This window comes from Primulina huaijiensis, chromosome 4 (assembly GCF_012295235.1).
Source record: "Primulina huaijiensis isolate GDHJ02 chromosome 4, ASM1229523v2, whole genome shotgun sequence".
Taxonomy (NCBI): Eukaryota; Viridiplantae; Streptophyta; class Magnoliopsida; order Lamiales; family Gesneriaceae; genus Primulina; species Primulina huaijiensis.
The window spans coordinates 13,182,228-13,204,295 of NC_133309.1; positions in this window are offsets into that span (position 1 = coordinate 13,182,228).

Here is a 22,068-nt window from a genome sequence, read left to right on the forward strand (position 1 = left end):
CTTGTTGTGCCAGATTTTTCAGATTTGAAACAACAGATATTGTCAGAAGCACACTGTAGTCGATTCAGTATTCATCCTGGTGGTAGAAAGATGTATAACGATTTGAAAAGACAATTTTGGTGGAAACAGATGAAAGCAGATATTGCAGAGTTTGTAGCCAGATGTCTGAATTGCTAACAGCTGAAAGCCGAAAGAAAGAAACCAGGAGGTTTGTTACATAGCTTGTGTATTCCTGAGTGGAAATGGGATCACATTTCTATGGATTTTGTGACGAAGCTACCACGTTCCTCCAGAGGTTGTGATGTGATTTGGGTCGTGATTGATAGATTGACCAAATCAGCATGTTTTATTCCATAAAAGATGACATACAGACATGACCAGATGGCAGAGATCTACGTCAGAGAAGTGGTCAGATTGCATGGAGTGCCGAAGTCGATTGTATCAGACTGTGATCCTCGGTTTACTTCGCACTTTTGGCACAGTTTGCAGCAGGCTCTCGGTACAAAGTTACTTCTGAGTACCGCATATCATCCTCAGACCGATGGACAGTCAGAGTGGACTATCCAGACACTGGAGGATATGCTGAGAGCTGTAGTGCTAGATTTTGGCACTAGTTGGCAAGATTCTTTACCTCTTTGTGAGTTTTCGTACAATAACAGCTATCAGACGAGTATAGAGATGGCACCGTTTGAAGCGTTGTATGGTAAGAAGTGTAGATCTCCTCTGTATTGGGATGATCTGTCTGAGATACCTGAGATTGGACCTGACATGATCCGAGATATGACAGAGAAGGTGAAACTGATTCGACAGAGAATGAGAACATCTCAAGATAGACAAGCCAAGTATGCCAATGTGCGACGAAGACCGTTGGTATTTGAGGCAGGAGACAGAGTATTTCTGAAGATTTCTCCTTTCAGAGGCGTTGTCAGATTTGGCAAGAAAGGAAAGTTGTCTCCACGATATATTGGGCCGTACGAGATTCTCGAGAAGGTAGGAGATCGTGCCTATCGACTTGCTCTACCACCGTCTTTATCTGGAATACATGATGTCTTTCATGTCTCTTTATTGAGGAAATATCTTCCGGATGCATCTCATATTCTTCAGACAGACGAGGCAGAACTTGATGAGACACTGAGTTATTTTGAAAAGCCGATCCAGATTCTTGATTGTAAAGAAAAACAGCTCAGAACCAAGACTATTCCTCTTGTGAAGGTTCAGTGGAGTCGTCATGGCATTGAAGAAGCTACCTAGGAGTCTTCATGGCATTGAAGAAGCTACCTAGGAGACTGAAGCATATATGAGACAAAAATTGCCATAGTTATTCCATTAATGTGAGTTTCCTGTTTAGCTTCTGTTATAAATTTCTTATTGTTTATGATTTGATTGCTTGTGATTTCGGGGACGAAATCGTATCTTAGAGGGGGAGAAATGTAATGCCCGAGATTTGATTTTGTTAATTTGAAATTAATGATTCAGAATTGTTGCGATTATAGACGGACCACTCCGAGATATGATTTGAGTTGGCATGTGTATTGTGTTGGGCGAGGACAGAAGGTCTGGCGCATACGCGCGAAACGAGCCGCGCATATGCGCGAGCATGGCAGAAGACCTCGCGCATATGCACGAGAAGAGGGCGCGCATATGCGCGAGTAAGGGAAGAGAAGAGATGCCGAGATAGTAAGCCTCGCGCATATGCGCGAGGAGGGGGCGCACATATGCGCGAGCAGATGAGAAGCCAAGGCGCCGAGACAGAGTGTCTCGCGCATATGCGCCGAGGAAGGTCGCGCATATGCGCTAGACGTTCTGCTTAAAGAAAGATGTCACATGGCTTAGGCATGCATGATATATATATATATATATTAAGCCTTCCATTTCCCTTCAAACCTTCAGAGACAACCGAGAAGTTCCAGGGAGAAGCTTCAAGTTCTCTTAAGATTTAAATTGATTTTGGTGCAAGATCTAACCGTTAAAATTTCAATCCGAGTTTGATTCCTTGACCCTCTCGACAAAGGCTTCACACGGACATAAGTTTCCGTATGTTTTGATATGATTTGGAAATATGATATTGAAGGAATCAGATATAATTAATATATGGTGTTCTTGAGATATTAGACATTGTATAATCGAAATCGGATTGAAGAACAGATACCGTATGTAATTGTTATGATTTTTCAGAGTTGATTTGATTGAGATTATACGGATTTGGTATCAGATTATGGTACAAATTGAGGTTATGAGATTTATGTGATGTTGTGTTATTGACTCGATTGATGATTGAGTTGTCGGTATATCGAAATGATTCCGTTGCACTGTCAAAATGTACCGAGAGTGAATATTGATCTTTACATGTCTTACATGGAATGATATGTTGATATTGTGCTACTCGACATTGTCATTTTTGATTGATATTGACAGCTTCGGCATCGAGACTTTCTTTGAAACCAATAGAAGAACAAACAACGGTTTCAATTGAACAACGAAAGGTATAAATCAATGTTGAACCGGGAGGATATATGTAATGCCCAAGAATTGTAGGTTGATAAGATGAGATTATGAAGTTTGCATGAAAGGACACCACCCCCGCGCCCCAGTTTCTACCGCACCCGCGGTGTAAGGGCAGAAAGTAGAGTTTTGACTAAAAGAGAGACCGCACCCGCGGTCCAAGACATACCGCACACGCGGTCGTTGATTTTGAAATGTTGAAGGGTTGCCGTAGCCAGAGCGCACCCGCGGAGAAAAAGGGACCGCACCCGCGGTCGCTGTTTCTGAATTTTTAGATGGGGCTGCAGAGAGCTAAGCGCACCCGCGGTCAGAAGTGAGCGCACCCGCGGTGCGACGTGTTGAGTGAAAAATAAAACATGTGTCCTTGCCATGCATTTAACATGTATGTGTCTTCATTTCCTCACTATTCCAGCCTTAGAACCGAGAGCAATTCCAGAAAAGGTGCAAGGTTTCTTCCTAGCTTAAATTGTTGGTTTTGCAAGATCCAACCAACCGAAATTGAATCCGAGCTTAGATTCTTGCTCCTCTTGACAAGGGCTTCGAAAGGGTATATGTTTTAATGTTTTCCAGCATGTTTTGATATTCATGTGTTGAAGGAATTCATATATGCTTGATAGTAGATGTTGTTGAGATGATGGAACACATGTATGTACTACCGGATTGAAAAACGGATAGGATATGACATTATTGTGAAAGTCCAGCAGGTATTGAGTAAAGATTATGAAAATATCAGCATGGTAAATTATGTTCTTGAGGAGTATGACTTGTCGAGATTATATTCAAATAGATATGTGAGTATTGTCATTGATTAATGTTGTTGAGTTGATTGGTATCGCAATGCCGTCGAATCGTATTGAGATTGATTATTGATTCGTATATGTGTTGATTTGAGTTAGAGATTGATAGAATGCATCTTGAATGTATCATTTCAGAGTTGATATTGACAGATTCGACATCGAGATTTCTAATACGACAAAGACTACGACAACGAAAGGTATAATTCATGTTGATTCGGGAAGACATAACTCGAATTAGATCCAATTTGAGTTTCCCAAAATCACATACTAGGTTGTTACCTTTTTATATGTTGATGCTTTGTTTATAGATTTATATTCAAGCTTTTAAGATAGGAAAGTCATTGGCAGACTTGCCAAACTAGACGTTCGGTGATATCGACGCATCGGAGCAGATTTTCTCCAATTGTAGACACTCGATACAGACAGGACCGAAGTCTAGGAGTAAGACGTACCGCCACCACGATTGGGAGAGTAGGTGGGAGACTTGTTACGTCTTATTCACACCGGGATCCCTAGACTTAGATATGAGTCGAGTCAAAGAATAAGAGTCATATTGTTTTATCTGTATTCACTAATGTGTCATGATTATTGATACATGTATTATGATTTTGTATTTAATTGCATGACATGCATGTATACCATGTTTTATACTGGGATTTATTCTCACCGGAGTTTCCGGCTGTTGTTGTGTCTGTATGTGTACATAACAACAGGTGGGGCAGGATCAGGGTCGCGAGCAAGATGAGAGATCAAGATATTGTGGTGATTTCGGGCATAGCAGATTACTAGTTGTTTTGTACTAGACGTGTACTGGATTTTTTAAACACTAGTATATGATTGTACTAAAACAGAGTTGTATGTACATTATGTTTGTTTAATCGAATAAAGAATAGTGTCATGCTTTATTTATACATTTGATTTAATGTTAAAAGCAAAATTTTGACCCACATTTTCTAGCAAAGATCCAACTAATCCCCAAAGATAATTGAGTTAGAGCCCGGGTCCCCACAATATAACTCGAGTTAGATCTGACTTGAGTTTCCCTAAATCACATACTTATTTGATTGCATTGATGTTTGCAAGTTATGAGATTGATATGCTTAGTCTATTGAGTTATAGCAAAGCATGTATTGAGTCAGGGCGGAGGTGCCTAGTCCATGGCATCAGGGCGGAGGTGCCTAGTCAATGGCGGAGGTGCCAAGTCTGTGGCGGATATGCCAAGACACTGGATGCTTGGTTTATATCGATGTTGCGTATGAGCGGATCGGCTTTTATTGCGGAGATTCGGTATATTATGCCAATGTACAGGAATCGGGATCCTTGGATTAGAAATGAGTTGAGTCTGAGATGTTGAGTTACAAGTTTATTTAAAGTTTTCTATTAATTCATGTCTTTCAGATTATGATGCATGCTATTGATATCTGTTGCATGCTTTTATATCGATTCATATGATTGCGTGTACACATTGTTTATACTGGGAATATTATTCTCACCGGAGTTATCCGGCTGTTGTTGTGTCTGTATGTGTGCATGACAACAGGTGTTACAGGATCAGGGTCAAGAAGAGGATGAGAGAAAAAGATTAGCGTGGAGATTCGGACCCAACAGTAGAATAGGTTTCATCACAGGATATGTAGTTGTTGAACCCTAGTTTGATATGGATCTATGTTGTACAAGACTTGTACTTTTAACTTGTGATATGTATATCATATTGATTACATTATGTTCCGCACGGTATTTTTTTACAAAAATTTTTAGACCCAATTTATTTAATTGATCCAATTATTCCCAAGAATGATTAAGAAATGAATTAGCATCTGGGTCCCCACAACAATGGTGCTTGTATTGTCACAAAATATTGGCGATTCTTTAGCATTGACCCCATAATCTTTCAGTTGTTGCTGAATCCAGAGCAGTTGGGCACAACAGCTTCCAGCAGCAAGATATTCTGCTTCAGTTGTGGAAGTAGCTATGGATGTTTGCTTCTTACTGAACCATGAGATCAGTCTGTCTCCTAGAAAATGACATGATCCACTGGTGCTTTTACGATCTAGCTTACATCCTCCATAATCTGCATCTGATAATCCAACTAAATTGAAAGAAGAGTTTTTAGCATACCATAATCCCACATTTTGTGTGCCTTTAAGATATTTTAAAATACGTTTGGCAGCTGAAAAATGCGATTGTTTAGGATTTGCTTGAAATCTTGCACACATACACACAGCAAATACAATATCAGGACGACTAGAAGTTAGGTACATTAATGAGCCTATTAAACCTCTTAGAGTGTCGTCTCAACTGATATTCCCCCTTGATCATTATCTAGTTTAACTAATGAACTCATAGGAGTATTTGCAGCTGAACATGTTTCCATGCCAAATTTCTTGAGCAATTCCTTCGTATACTTGGTCTGACTGATACAAATACCAGTCTCCAGTTGCTTCACTTGCAGACCGAGGAAGAATGTCAGTTCACCCATCATACTCATCTCAAATTTGTCCTGCATTAACTTAGCAAATTTCTCACATAATTTGGGGTTAGTTGACCCAAATATGATATCATCAACATAAATTTGCACAAGTAAAATGTGATCATTCTTAGAAAATTTGAACAAAGTCTTATCAATTGATCCAACAGTAAAATCTTGATCAGTTTGAAATTTTGAAAGCGTCTCATACCACGTTCTTGGAGCTTGTTTAAGACTATATAAAGCTTTGTTCAAATGATAGACATGATCAGGAAATGAGTGATTGATAAAACCTGGGGGTTGTTCAACATAAAATTCTTCCTGTAACTGACCATTCAGGAAGGCACTCTTCACGTCCATCTGATACACTTTAAAATTCTTGAATGATACATAGGCAAGGAACATTCTGATTGCCTTCAGTCTTGCAACTGGTGCTTATGTTTCATCGTAGTCAATTACTTCCTCTTGCCTGTATCCCCGAGCTACAAGTCTTGCTTTGTTGCGTGCAATTGAACCATCTTCGTTCGGTTTGTTTCTGAATACCCATTTTGTACCTATAATGGTTTTACAAACTGGTCTTGGAACTAAGTTCCAGACATTTTTATGGGTAAACTAATTTAGCTCCTCTTGCATTGCATTCATCCAGTTAGGATCAGCAAGAGCTTCATCACTTTTCTTTGGTTCCAGTTGTGAAACAAAATCAGAATGAATAAATAAGTTAAGCATTTGGTTTCGCGTTCTTACTGGATCAGATGGATTGCCAATCACCAATTATGGAGGATGTGCTTTCTTCCATCTGTAATCGGCATTTGTAGCATCCATAACAACAACTTCTTCAGTTGGCAACTGAATGTATTCTTCAGTTTCAGTTGGAGCTGTATCAGTTGGTAACTGAATATCATTAATTTGCTCCACTAACTAATTATCAGGAACAACTTCTTGTTCAACTGATTGATCCAGAACTTCTGGTTCAGTTGTTTGAAGGATGTTTTGATTGATATGATTCTCTTCTTTAGTATCATTCTCCAAACTGATATCTGTAAATCGATCAACTAGCTCAACTGGATCAGTTGGCTTATCAGTTAGCACAGATTCATCAAATACCACATGTGTAGATTCTTCAACAGTTAAAGAGCTTTTATTAAAAACTCTATAAGCTTTACTAACTGAAGAATATCCAAGAAATATTCCATCTGCAGATTTAGCATCAAAATCTTTTAAATAATTTTTGCCATTATCAAGAATAAAACATCTGCACCCGAATATTTTGAAATATGAAACCACACTTTTTCGTCCATGCCAGATCTCATATGGTGTTTTCACATGATTCTTATTAATCATTGATATGTTCTGAGTATAAAATGCAGTGTTTACTGCTTCTGCCCAAAATCTTTGAGAAATATCAGAATCAGCAAGCATTGTTCTAGCAGCTTCTTCAAGGGTCCGATTTCTTCTCTCAGCTACACCATTTTGCTGAGGAGTTCTAGCTGCAGAGAGCTCATGCTTGATCCCAGTATTTTCTAAAAATGTTGAAAGATCTTGATTGATGAATTCAGTCCTTCGATCATACCTTATTCGATCAATCCCAACTGATTTTTCATTTAATAATCTTTTAAAGAGTTTAATTAGTTGTGCAGCAGTTTGGTCTTTTGATTTGAGAAATATAACACAAGTAAATCTTGAAAAATCATCCACAACTACTAAGGTGTATTTCATTCCCATAAACTCATGACCGGTATTGGACCAAAAAGATCCATATGCAACAGTTATAAGCATCGGGAAGATGATTTACAACTTCTGTTTTTGAATGAAGATTTTACTTGCTTACCAAAATGACAAGCTGAACAAATTTTATCTTTTTATAAATTTATATGGGGCAAACCAGTTACAAGATCATGGTTACTCAGATAGGCAATAGATTTAAAGTGTAGGTGGTTCAACCTCTTATGTCACAACAAGTTCTTAGAAGATTTGGAAGTTAATAAACAAACCGGTGCATAAGGTTGATCAGTCCAACTGACTTTGTAGGTATTTCTACAACGATTGCCAGTTAGGATGACCTTATTAGTTGAGTCTCTAACTGAAAAAGTGTGTCTGTCGAACTGAATTGAGAATTTATTGTCGCATAACTGACCGATACTAATAAGGTTATAATTCAAATTCTCAACTAGTAAAACATCTTTAACAGTAAAGTTACTATGGATAATCTTACCATTACCCACAGTTTTACTTTTGGAGTTGTCTCCAAAACTGATGTTTGGTCCAGAGTATTTGATCAATTGAGATAGCAGAATTGCATCCCCTGTCATATGCCATGAACATCTACTGTCTAGATACCAGGTGGATTCCTTGTTTGTACCTGTTACATGTGATCACACACAATATATGATCTTGGTACCCATATTCATTTGGGTCCTAAACTGATTAGTCCTTTAGGAACCTAGACTTGGACCAGTCTAACTGACTTTCCAGTCGCTGTGTTCCAAATAGTCTTTCTTGACTTTTGGGTATTCAGTGTGTGGTGTGAGGAAGACACAGTATGATTTGTACCCTTTTTCAACTGACTGTTCTTTTGATACCGTTTCTGAACTGGCTTAAAGTTGTAGTAATTGTAATAGCCATTCCTCGAGTGCTGACTTTTGTAACTGAGTCGTTTAGGTGACCAGTTTCTTGAATCAGTTGAACTCTTAGGGCTGTATCCAATTCCATACCGTTTGGCTTTGTTCTTACTTTCAGTCGATTGAACAGCTGGTTTACTTGGTTCTGACAATTTATTTACTATGGTTTATTTTACAAAAGTAATGTACTTTCCTTTGCTTTCCTTCAACTTTGGCTGTGTATCACTTGCAGAGTTTTCAACAAGACTGTTAAAATCTAAACAAGTTTTATCATCAACTGATTTTTGTGCATTCTGCATTTCAGTCAAAGTAACTGAGGACTTGTTCCAATCATGAATCAGTTCAGTGTGTTTTGAAATTTCAGTTTTTAACTGACATATCAAGGCTTGGTTCTCAATCATTTCAGCTTTTTGCTTTGCAATCTCGTTTTTTAGACTCAACACTTCAACTGACTCATCAGTTTCAATTTTGTCATCATTGGGATCATTTGCTCAGTTCTGGCCTTCTCAAATGATCGAGCAAGTTTGTGATACTCATTTTGTTAGAGTAGATGCCCTGTAAGCCAACTGTTGGCTGGGAAATTTATTGACTCAAGTGTAATAAACAATCTTTATTTTAATATAATTTACCTTTTAATGGTTTCGTTATACTTTATCTGTATACCCATGCAAGCAGCATAGATAAAGTCCTTGATTATGCTTTAATGCAAATGAATCGTAATTCGATGTTGAAACTCATTTGTAAACACTGCATATTCTAAATTCGTTCCTAGTCGATTCAGCCGCCTAAAACAGGGATAAAGGTCGCTTGAACTCGAGACTAGCATCTGTGATGTTGTGTACTGCGTTTCTTGGTAAGGGCATAGAGATGTCCAAACATGCAGATGGGTAGTCATATGATGATTATACCGAACAACCCTCCCTCGGACTTTCCAAGTGGTTATCATTCATCGAGAGGATAAGTCCGTGGTTATGATTGTACATCATTAGTCCTTACGACCCGGGACAACACTGAGGCTCTATATGCTAGGACTGTGCTTTGACTCGTTTACCGGCTCCAGGAGAGTCATCAGGTGGCGAGGTTGGGTATAGTTGAGACACATATAGGAGCTAGTGCATTGTAGTCGGGGATTCACCGCTCACCTACGGGTGTGGATATCCTATGTGGTCTGAAGTAATAATAGTGCATGGAATCTCTAGCCAGAGTATGAGATGTACGTTAGAGAAAGAGTTCTCCAATAGTACACGCGATGTCACTATTATAGTTATCACATGGTTATCAAATTAATATGCAACCCTCGATGAACCAATAGTTGCAGATTCTATCTGGATATATGAGATGAAGGGACCATACTGTACGTTAATCATAATCGACTGGTTCTTGCAGGCACTATCAGTGATACCTAGGGGATCATGGGGCGATGCTACTAGCCGCTCTTACCATGATCCGATGGGTGCAATCAGAAAGGAGTTCTGACATTCTTGATCAACGTGTTGATGAAAAGAATGGGGCTAACTAGGGTAAGCCCGAATAAGAATAAATGTTATTATTTAAAGGATCGGTTAATAAGTGAAATGTGTTTAGAAGAGGGGGGGTTGAATAAACACTCACAGATTATGTTCGTTTTTCGAAGGTTGAGTTCAGTTTTAATGATAAACTGAAACTAAATATCTCGTAAGTCAATGACAATCAGTTTAACTTAGAAAACAGTTGCGGAAGTAAACTGAATGAAAGATAGAATAACTAAAATACTTTGATCGAAGAATGGAATAACTCCTACGTCACCCCTTCAATCACGAAGATAGGTTTTCTACTAAAATACTTTGATCGAATACACTGTTTGTACTTACCCACTTCAGTTTGGTCTTATCAATGCCACAACTGAAACTCTTAGTTCGTGACTGATCTTAGCACAACGTAATAATATAGCAGAGATTACAGTATGCTAACAAGCTCATAGATGGTAGCCTTGAATGCTACAGATAAAACTTAGTAAGAGAGTGAGTTTTTGATTTCATCAGAGTAACAGCTTGAGTAGAATAGTAGTTATTGTGTGTTTCTTCAGCTGCTCTGTTCGCCTATTTATAGGCTTCTCTTCCAACGGTAACTTGATATAATATTTGAATTTTATATCCGTTGATTTGCCACGTCGATATTCTTCTGACAATCGTACACTGTAGATTCTGAAATGCGGCGTTCCACTACAAGTTGCAGTCTGCTTGTACTGATGTCGGTTGAACATCCCTTTCATTTGATGACGCGTTAAGGCTGAGCGATCAGCTGATGAAAGTAACTGATAAGCTTGCACTGAGTGAATCAACTGATCACTTTCCAACTGATCAGTCAGCTGTCTTCAGGAATCCAGTTAGGTTCAACTGATCAGTTTCTAACTGATCATTCAGTTAACTTCGAAAGTTCAGTTCAGCTGGATTCGGTTGCCAAGATACTTCTCGTGATACTTCAGTTGCTTAATACGAGTATTTTATCAGTTGGTTCCAAAGATAAATTGTTTGTCAAACAGCCGAAATTAAATTTCCAACAATTTCCCCCTTTTTGGTGTTTGACAACACTAAGCAGATGATAACTGATCAGTTAAGCTTATAAACATCCTTCAAATAGGTTGTAGATAAAATAATAACTTTCGTGTACAGATTCGTACAATGAAAGAATGAAGTAATCTGTATAAGTGATTCCATGTACAAGTAAATGAATGGCTGTAGCTTAGGTCTCTATTCCCACTTTTTGTCAAACGCCTCCATTCTGAGAGATAATCTTTTAACATCAGTTGACAGTACTTTAACAGAAGTTGCTATGTCTGCTACTGCATTCAGCATAGCGATTTGCATCAAGTCTATCTTTCGGGAAACAGATGTCTCCACGAAGTCAATTCTCTTGCTGATTACATCTTGGGTGACAGAGAGGCTTTCAGATAAGCCTCTATTCTTTCTAATCTCTTCTATAGCAAGGGAAAGAGAGGTCACGGTAGCATTAACAGCCTTCAGTTTTTCTGAGTTGAATACTTCTGCATGTTCCAATTTTAAAGTATGAGCGAGTTGAGTTCGCTGAATCTGGGAAACTTCAGAAAGTATTTTCTGCATGTTGTTCTGAATGTCTTGAATTTCTTCAAGAACTGCGTCAAGATCTCCAGACGACTGAGGGGGTAATTGTCCAGAAGTTCCAGCTTCTTGTTCTTTAGAGACATGATCAAAGACCACCAGGGTCCTGTCAGATACCACTGTCTCGCCCATGGTGTGTTCTGGAACAACTGGGTCAGTAACCTCTACAAGCGCTGGAGGAGGAGAAGAAGGATCCTGAATTGCAACTGAGCTGTCCTACTGAGGAGGTAAATCTGTAAGACCTTCAGTTGGAGGATCATTAACTGGTGCTTCTTCCTGAGTATCAGCTGATATTTGGGCTGGCTCTTCAGTTGGAATATTTTCAAAATTTAGCAACTGAGCCTCCACATTTTCAGCGATTTCTTTATCTGTGGATGGAGCTGGCACATCAATTTGATCATCCTGCTGAACGGGCTATTCAGTTAGGATAGGTGCCTCTTCAAATGCTTGATCAGTCGAGTGATCAACTGATTCAGAAATGAGCTCCACTGGTTGAGATTCCTGTACTACTGACTGAATAATTTCATCAATATTTGCAAGTGTTAAGTAAGCTTCTGAGTACATTGGTGGATCAACAGCAGAGGTTTCAGGCACATCCTGAGCTTGCTCTTTATTTGGTGATGAGGGTCCTTCCTCTTCATCTGAAGACCCTCCATGAATAACTAATTCCTGATCTTGTTCCCAAAATTGTATCTGTACATGCAGAGAAGTAAGATCTGAATCCAACTGAGTAAGTACAGCGCGATCATTGTAGGCAGTTGGATTCGTCGGAATGTAGTTGGCTTTCAATATTTCAACTAATTGAGCCAACTTCTTGGCTCTCATCAAATCAAAGAAATAGTCTTTTCTTCCCAAAGCCTGCACAATGGTAGCAGCTTTGACTATCCTTAAAACGATATCTTCCAATCTGATAAACCTTTTCAGCTGAGACTTCTTCTTCAATTGTTTGGCAAATGTGTGAGTTCTGTATGTGATCCAAGCCTCATAGGTTTTCAATTGGGATGCTGCATAAGCATTTACCTGTTCCCAAATTAGGTCAATGTGGGTCTGAATAGCATTTGTTGGCCTGGGCTCTTCAATCATCTTGCCCTTGCCTTTCTCATCAAAAAGAATATGTGGAATGTTTAGACCCGAGCGAGTCGTTTCCACCAGTTCTCAAATAATGACCCCTTTGGGTCGAGCCTGAGCAAAAATTGTAGGGCGATTGACAGTTTGTAGAGAGGATACTGCCCTGACAGACTCTCGTTTAGTTGAAGGAGGCAACTGATCTCTTGCTGAAACTTCAGCTAGGATGGCCTTCAGAGGAATAGCCTGAATAGGCTGTTGAGCGTCGGAGGATTTCAGCCTTTCAGTTGCTTCCAGTGAGACTAAATGCTTTGTTTTCTGAGTTCTAGGCTTTTTGGTGACTTTGGGAGATGGGGTTTGCTCTGTTTCTGATTCACGGACAACCAGCTTTTTTTTGGAGGACTTTAGCTGTGCCAGAGTTTTTGCACTTTTTACAGACTTGGGAGCAGCCTGTTGTGCTCCAATCTCCTTTTTGATGTTGATGAATTTATCAGGAGATAGATCCAGTTTGGCTCTGGGCGGCAAAATATTTTTAGCATTGAAAACTTTGAATTTCGATGATCGTTTAGAATCATCAGCCACAAGCCCTTTGACTTTCAGCAAATAGCTCAACTGGACAGCAAACCCTTTGGACTGTTTGGTAGATTGAAGCATGTTCTTCAGTATGTTGAAGGTGAGATGCCTCCAGTCGAGTCTCCGGCCTGCCATGATAATGGTAAGGGCCTGAAATTCCTCCAGTGTAAGAGCAACAAAGGATCCTGCCTTTGCCAATAACCCCTTGGCCACAATGTCAGCCAACAACTGAATCTCATGTTTGAGTTCCTTCTTTGAGTCGGAAACTTTGATTTTCCGTCCATCAGCGGAGAGTAGGGTCTGCATCTCTTCAATATCTGATGCTTTAACATCAGCAAGGTGTGCCAATCCATCAGACGGCAACAAAAATACCTCACCAAAAGAGTCCTCTGATATGGTCAATAACAGACCATTGACAGTAAATGAGATGCTCCCATCCTGATTGATAGATCCACTGGAGTAGAAATCGAAGAGCTCATTTGGATAGATCTCCTGGGAAGATTGTCCCAAGAAAGTTCGGAGACCTGCTGATTTAAGCTTCTGGAAAACATCCTTGACCTCGGCTTCCTTAATCGATAGGACTGCATCAAAATTGATTGCCATAGCATTCAACATATGCGCTGGGATCTGATTTGCCATTTGATTTGAAAAATTTTCTGCGAAAAAGAAGGGGTAATTTTGCTTTTGCTCTGAAGAATTTGGATAAGCGTAAGAAGAAGAACTGAAATGGAGAGGGAATGAGTACTTTTGTACGTGACTGTTCGTATTACTGGACACGTGTCAGTTCATGAAATTTTGTAGAAAAAAAAAGTGTGTTAGTGTGGTAAAGACGTGTGTAGAAAGTATGTGGATTATATGAGTCCACGATTCAACTTGTCATTTGCTGAAAGACAGCATTAAATGCTTGATAGACAGTCACGTCACTTAATTTGGAATAAAAAATGGTTAATTGGTTAACGTATGTGAGAAGATTAGTGAAATATCCGACTGAAGGATCATTTGTAACACTGTGCCCTTTCAGCTGAAGATTGACTAACTTTTGTCTTCTCAGTTAACCTCTTAAAACCAATATTCCCCCTTAATAAGTCCATATAAATATCAATAGAACTTAAGAAAGGTTAATTAATTAAAATCCTATGCTTGGAAGATTAATCGTCTGCTGCAGTGACTGAGCCCTTTTATCTTCCTTGACCCTGCGCTATAAATAGAAGTGGCTCAGTTAGTATAAAACATATCAGTTACGAATATTCAGCAGATAATATGGCAGGTGCAAGTAGCTCAAGACTTCCGGATATGGCTGAAGAGTTTATGACCACAGCTCAGGCGAAACACAAAGTCGATATAGAGGACGAAGTTTTTCAGAAAATTCTTTGTTTTTGGGAGAAGCTGCAGGGACTTCAGTTCCTCTATGAGTGTGGAGAGGCGAACACTCGTAGATTGTTGGCGAAGCTGAACAAATATAGAGAGCGTTTGCACGTCGCCGAGACGGTGAACCTCTTTGAGGATAGTTATCTCTACCAGCTGATGCTCTACAAGGAGAGGACTATTCTGGAGCGAATAGCTGTTTCTGATAGTTTTCTGAAGACTGCAACTGGCGATGTATCCGGTTGGATGAAAAAATGGAGAGCTTTTGTTGAGGAAGAATACTTTGATGTAATCCGCTACAATTTCTTTAAATGAAGATTTATTTTGTTCCGGTGTTGTTTTTTATTTTTCTGCAATGGTTATTCTCAAAAAAATGACTAACTGAATCATAATAACAAACTGACAAGCTAACGTCAGTTAAGAATAGCACAAATATATCAACAACTGAGATATAAGCAAGGATAACTAATTACGATAAGTCTATTAAACCAAGTATGTTGCGAAAGTGAGAAAACTTAGTCTCGGGTAGTGGTTTCGTGAAGATATCCGCTGCTTGCTGCTCAGTTGAGACATATTCCAGCCTGATGTCCTTCTTCAGGGCATGATCTCTGATGAAGTGATGCCTGACGTCGATGTGTTTGGTCCTTGAGTGAAGAACTTGATTATACGTGATAGCGATTGTGCTTATATTATCGCAAAATATAGGCGATTCCTTGGCGATAACTCCATAGTCTTGTTGCTGAATCCAGAGTAGTTGAGCGCAGCAACTTCCAGCCGCAAGATATTCTGCTTCAGTCGTGGAAGTAGCTATGGATGTTTGCTTCTTGCTGAACCAAGAGATCAGTCTGTCTCCTAGAAACTGACATGATCCACTTGTACTTTTTCGATCAAGCTTGCATCCTGCATAATCTGCATCTGAATATCCAACTAAATTGAAAGATGAGTCTTTAGAATACCACAGCCCATCATTTTGTGTGCCCTTAAGATATTTTAAAATCCTTTTGGCGGCAGAGAAATGTGATTGCTTAGGATTTGCTTTAAATCGAGCACACATGCATACAGCAAATACAATATCAGGACGACTAGCAGTTAGGTACAATAATGAACCTATTAAACCTCTGTATAATGTCGCCTCAACTGATATTCCCCCTTGTTTATTGTCTAGTTTGACTGATGAACTCATGGGAGTGCTTGCTGCCGAGCATGATTCCATGCCAAATTTCTTAAGCAGTTCCTTTGTATATTTGGTCTAACTGATAAAGATACTAGTTTCCAGTTTCTTCACTTGCAGCCCAAAGAAAAATATCAGTTCACCCATCATGCTCATTTCGAATTTGTCCTGAATCAACTTAGCAAACTTCTCGCATAATTTGAGGTTAGTTGACCCAAATATAATATCATCAACATAAATTTGAACAAGTAGAATATGATCATTCTTAGAAAATTTGAACAAGGTCTTATCAACTGATACTACTGAAAAATCAGGATCAGTTAGGAATTTTGAAAGCGTTTCATACCAAGCTCTTGGAGCTTGTTTCAGACCATATAAGGCTTTGTTCAAATGTTAGACATGATCAGGAAAAGTATGATTGATGAAACCTGGAGGTTGCTCTACGTAGACTTCTTCATGCAGCTGACCATTTAAAAATGCGCTCTTCACATCCATCTGGTAGACTTTGAAGTTTTTGAATGATGCATAGGCAAGAAATATTCGGCTGGCTTCCAGTCTTGCAACTGGGGCATATGTTTCATCATAGTCAATTCTTTCTTCCTGCCTATATCCTTGTGCTACCAGTCTCGCTTTGTTGCACACAACTGAACCATCTTCGTTCAGTTTGTTCCTGTATACCCGTTTTGTACCTATAACGGTTTTTGAAAGTGGTCTTGGAACTAAGTTCCAGACATTGTTATTGGTAAACTGATTCAGATCCTCTTGCATTGAATTTATCCAGTTTGGATCAGCAAGAGCCTCATCAGTTTTCTTTGGTTCAAATTGTGATACGAAAGCTGAATGAATAAATAAATTAAGCATCAGATTTCTTGTTCTTACCGGATCAGATGGATTACCTATCACCAATTCTGGAGGGTGTGATTTCTTCCATCTGAGTTCAGTGGTTGTTGTATCCAAGTTGGTAACTGCTTCTGTATCAGTTGGAGCTTCATCAGTTGGCGGTTGAATATTCTCAATAGGCTCCTCCAACTGAATATCAGGAATAGCTTCTTGTTCAACTGGTTGTTCTAATACTTCTGGCTCTGGTGTTTGGAAGTTATTGTGATTGATATGATTGTCTTCTTCATCTTCATCCTCCAGACTGATCTCTGTAAGTCTATCAATTAGCTCAACTGGATCAGTTGGCTTATCAGTTAGAGCGTTTTCTTCAAAAACAACATAGATAGATTCTTCAATATTCAAAGAATTTTTATTGAAAACTCTATACGCTTTGCTAAGTGAAGAATATCCAAGAAATATTCCCTCTGCAGATTTTGCATCAAAGGTTTTTAAATGATTTTTACCATTATCGAGAATAAAACATCAGCAGCCGAATATTTTAAAGTAGGAGACCACACTTTTTCTTCCATGCCAGATCTCATATGGTGTTTTCATATTATTCTTATTAATCATCGATCTGTTCTGAGTATAGCACGCAGTGTTTATTGCCTCTGCCCAAAACCTTTGAGAAATGCCTTAATCAGCAAGCGTTGTTCTAACAGCTTCTTTAAGCGTCCGGTTTCTCCTTTCAGCTACACCATTTTGCTGAGAAGTTCTAGCTGCTGAGAGCTCATGCTTAATTCCTGCATTTTCTAAAAAATTTGAAAGAATTTGATTGATGAATTAAGTTCCTCGATCAGATCTGATTCTATCAATTCCAACTGATTTTTAATTTAATAATCTTTTGAAAAGCTTTATCAGTTGTGCAGCAGTTTGGTCTTTGGATTTGAGAAAAATAACCCAAGTAAATCTTGAAAAATCATCCACAATCACCAAGGTGTATTTCATTCCCCCTAAGCTCATGATTGGTATTGGACCAGAAAGATCCATATGTAACAGTTCTAAGCATCGGGAAGAAGATTTACGACCTTTGTTTTTAAAAGAAGATTTTACTTGTTTACCAAACTAACATGCTGAATAGATTTTATCTTTGACAAAGTCCATTTTGGGCAAACCAGTTACAAGATCGTGGTTACTCAAATATGCAATGGATTTAAAGTTCAGGTGGTTCAATCTCTTATGCCACAACCAGTTTTTGGAAATTTTTGAAGCGTAGAAACATACTGGTGCATAAGGTTGATTATTCCAACCGACTTTGTAAGTGTTTCCACATCGTTTGCCAGTTAGAATAACTTCATCAGTAGAGTCTTTGACTGAACAAGAGTGTTTGTCAAACTGAACTGAGAATCCGTTATCGCATAATTGACTGATACTAATCAGATTATACTTCAGATTCTCAACTAATAAAACATCATTAATCGTAAAGTTACCATGGATAAGCTTACCCTTACCCACAGTTTTACCTTTGGAATTATCTCCAAAACTGATGTTTGGTCCAGTGTACTTGATCAGTTGAGATAATATATCTGTATTTCCTGTCATGTGTCGTGAGCATCCACTATCCAAGTACCAGATTGATTCCTTAATTGTACCTGTTACCTGCAGTCACACACAAGATATAATCTTTGGTACCCTTTTCTATTTGGGTCCTAAACTGATTAGTCCTTTAGGAACCCAGACTTGGATTAGTCTGACTGACTGTCAAGTTGCTGTATTCCAGATGGTCTTTCTCGATTTGTGTGTGTTTGGTGTGTAGTGTGCAGGTGATACAACATGTGATTTAGCTTTGTTCGACTGATTGTTCAGCCGATATCTTTTCTGAACTGGCTTGCTATTATAGTAATTGGAATAGCCATTTGAATATTTCCTGCTGAATCTTTTTGATGACTGACTGTGTGAGTCAGTTGAAACTTTTGGGCTATAACCAATACCATATCTTCTAGCCTTGTTCGTACTTTTAATAGGTTGTTCAACCAGTTTACTTGGCTCAGCTTGTTCTTGTACCATAACTGACTTGACAAAGTGAATGTATTTCCCTTTATCCATATTCAGTTTTGGTCGAGTATCATTGAGAATCATTTCATCTTGGGTGCTGAACCCTAAACCAGTTTTATCAGTAACTGATTTCTGTGAGTTCTGCATTTCAGTTAATGCAACAGATGATTTGTTCCACGCCAGTATGAGCTCAGTTTGCTTTGAATTTTCAAGCGTCAACTTTTGAATCATTGATTGATTCCTGCTCTTTTCAGTATTGAGCTCAGCAATCTCCCTTTTCAGACTCAACACATCAACTGATTCATCAGTTTTAGTTTTATTGTCTATGGGATCAGTTTGTTTTGCTCTGGCCTTTTCAAATGATAAGGCAAGCTTATGATACTCATTAACCATGTCATGAAGTGTTGAAATAAGTTTATCTCTAGTGAAATTAGTTGTGCTGAAGTCAAATACCTGTTGACTGCTTGACTCCTCTTCTGTATCACCAGCCCTTAGACACTTTACTTCCTCTTCACCATCACTGGAACTGCATGAGGTTTTTAGTTCTGACTCCTCGCTATCAGTTTCTGCCCATTTAGATTTGCTTTCTTCAGCTAGGAGTACTTCATGCTTCTTCCTGGAAAATTTCTTATCATCCTTGGATATCTTTCTATGCTCATATGACTTCTTTCTTCTTTCAGTCGAGCCCTGACTGTCCTTCTTGGGTTTTGGACAGTCAGCAATGAAGTGACTGGGTTTGCCACAGTTGTAGCAGCCATTTGATTCCTCTTTAGAATTATTTATCTTATAATTCTTCTAGAAGTTCCCTTAATTTCTTCTCATGAATCTTCCGAATTTTTTAATAAACAATGACATAGCATCATTGCTCAATTGATCAGCAGACTTCTCGACTGAACCAGTTGGTTCTGTTCTGACAGCAGCTAATGCAGTTGTGACTGCTGGAGTGGAAGGCTCTCCTTCTCGAGTTCGAAGCTCAAACTCATAGGCTTTCAGATCAGCGAATAGATCATGAAGCTCAACTCTGTTCAGATACTTGGATTCCCTCATTGACATGTTCTTTACGTCCCACTCCTTGGGAAGACCTCTGATTACCTTTAATGTAACTTCTTTGTTGGTATATACTTTTCCAAGTGCATTGAGTTCATTGATGATGCAGGTGACTCTTTCATCATACTCATGCATCGATTCTCCAGTTCTCATCTTGATGTTGTCAAACTTCTGCACAGCAACAGAAAGTTTATTCTCTTTGGTTTGTTCGTTTCCTTCACACAGCTGGATCAACTTTTCCCAAATCTCTTTAGCCGTCTTACACATCTTGATCTTGCTGAAGGTTACTTTGTCTAGTGTCTTGTACAATATATCCTTTGCCACATTATCCAGATTTGCTTTTCTTTTGTCTTCTGCTGTCCATTCATCTCTGGGCTTTTCAATGCGGTGAGGTGCCCCTTCAGTATTAGCCACTGCTGTATTGGCTTTCAGAATCTTCATCGGTCCGTCAGTGATAACGTACCACATGTCATCATCCTGTGCAGCTAAGTGAACCTGCATTCTTATTTTCCAATCATCGAAATCCTCTCTGGAAAACAAAGGGATCTTGTTGAAGGAAGACATAATGATAAGTTTGAGAGTGTAGATATTCTGAGACGAGATATAACTGAGCTCTGATACCACTTGAAAGGATCAGTTAATAAGTGAAATGTGTTTAAAAGGGGGGGGGTTGAATAAACTCTCACATATTATGTTCGTTTTTCGAAGGTTGAGTTCAGTTTTAATGATAAACTGAAACTAAATATCTCGTATGTCAATGACAATCAGTTTAACTGAGAAAACAGTTGAGGAAGTAAACTGCATGAAAGATAGAATAACTAAAACAAAAGGTAACTGAAGTAAAAGAACACACGATTTGTTTCTGGATGTTCGGAGAATGGAATAACTCCTACGTCACCCCTTCAATCACGAAGATAGGATTTCTACTAAAAGACTTTGATCGAATACACTGTTTGTACTGACCTACTTCAGTTTGGTCTTATCAATGCCACAACTGAAACTCTTAGTTCGTGACTGATCTTAGCACAACTTAATAATATAGCAAAGATTACAGTATGCTAGGAAATGACAGTGCTGTGACCTGTGGCAAGTATCTCTTCGATATAAATATCAAAACTATGAGAGATACTTCATAATCATGTGATTGGCCAATGACATGCATGAATTACTATCATTCCTTGGCTTTAATCATAGGGAACTTCATTTTGGCATTTTAATAAATACTTGGTAGGCAACAATAAAGTACTAGCTCCTTATCAATGAATTCAGTGGTATTCTTGGAACAATGAACAAATAACAATACATACATCAATTATCTAACAATGGAAGGAGCTAGACATCAACAAACATGACGTATATACATATATATCATGTGAGCACTTGAAAGGAAGCTTCTACTTACAACCCACAATCACTTTGGTTGCTATGATGTTCTTTGAATGATTCCTACAACAATAATCACAATAATATCGATAAATCATTATCATTAATCCAAGAAATCAACAATTCAACTTAAACCTTCATCACTTCAAACCCTTCCAACTCCAAGAATAGAAATCTTACCTTGTAGCTTGAAATCTTAGTGGAAGAAGCTAAGAAATCAACTATGAGCTTGGCACTTGAAGTAGGAAAATGAAGGAGAGAAAACCTTGAAAGGAGAAGGCAAGAAACGATGGGAGAGCAGGAAGTGAGTAGAAGGGTTTAGAATCACGTTTAAAAGCTTTCAATTACACCAAAAACGTGTTTTCTATGCCATAGACACGGACCCCGTGCCCCCCTCCGTGTAGACACTGGAAATCACTCATTTTTCTTGGCAGGACCCGGACCCCGTGTAGGGGTCCATGTACAGGTCCGTGTACCCTCTGTCCAAGGGCCAAAACGGCACTTTTTCTTCCGAACATGTGTCAGTGCAGGAACAACGAAACACACGACACATTTCGGGCAACTTTTGGCTCGTCTTCCTTACTGATTTGAACAAAACTCAAAACATAAAAGTTATAGCCTTATCTCTTATCTTTCTAATGGAAGTAGCCTCACATCAATTGGATCAATATACAAAACATTAGACTAAAAACCACAACTACTGCCACATTTTTCATATTGTTTCTGCACTGCCATTTCTTATTTGGCTCAAGATCACCTTTCTATTCTACTAATTCATTACCATTCCCAATCACAATTATATAACATAACTCCAACAACTATTCCAATACACATAGCCATAACCATTCTAATCCCATGTCAATAAACAACACCATAAACAATAATCATTTAACATAATCTCAACCATTAAATCATAAAACATGATCATGACAATAATAAACCATAGAGATTAACATGATAAAGGTTGGGATATTACAATCTCCCCTCCTTATAAAAATTTCGTCCCCGAAATTTACTTACCGTCGAATAAACTTGGATAACGATGTTTCATTTCCTCTTCCAGTTCCCATGTAGCCTCCTCGATCACTTG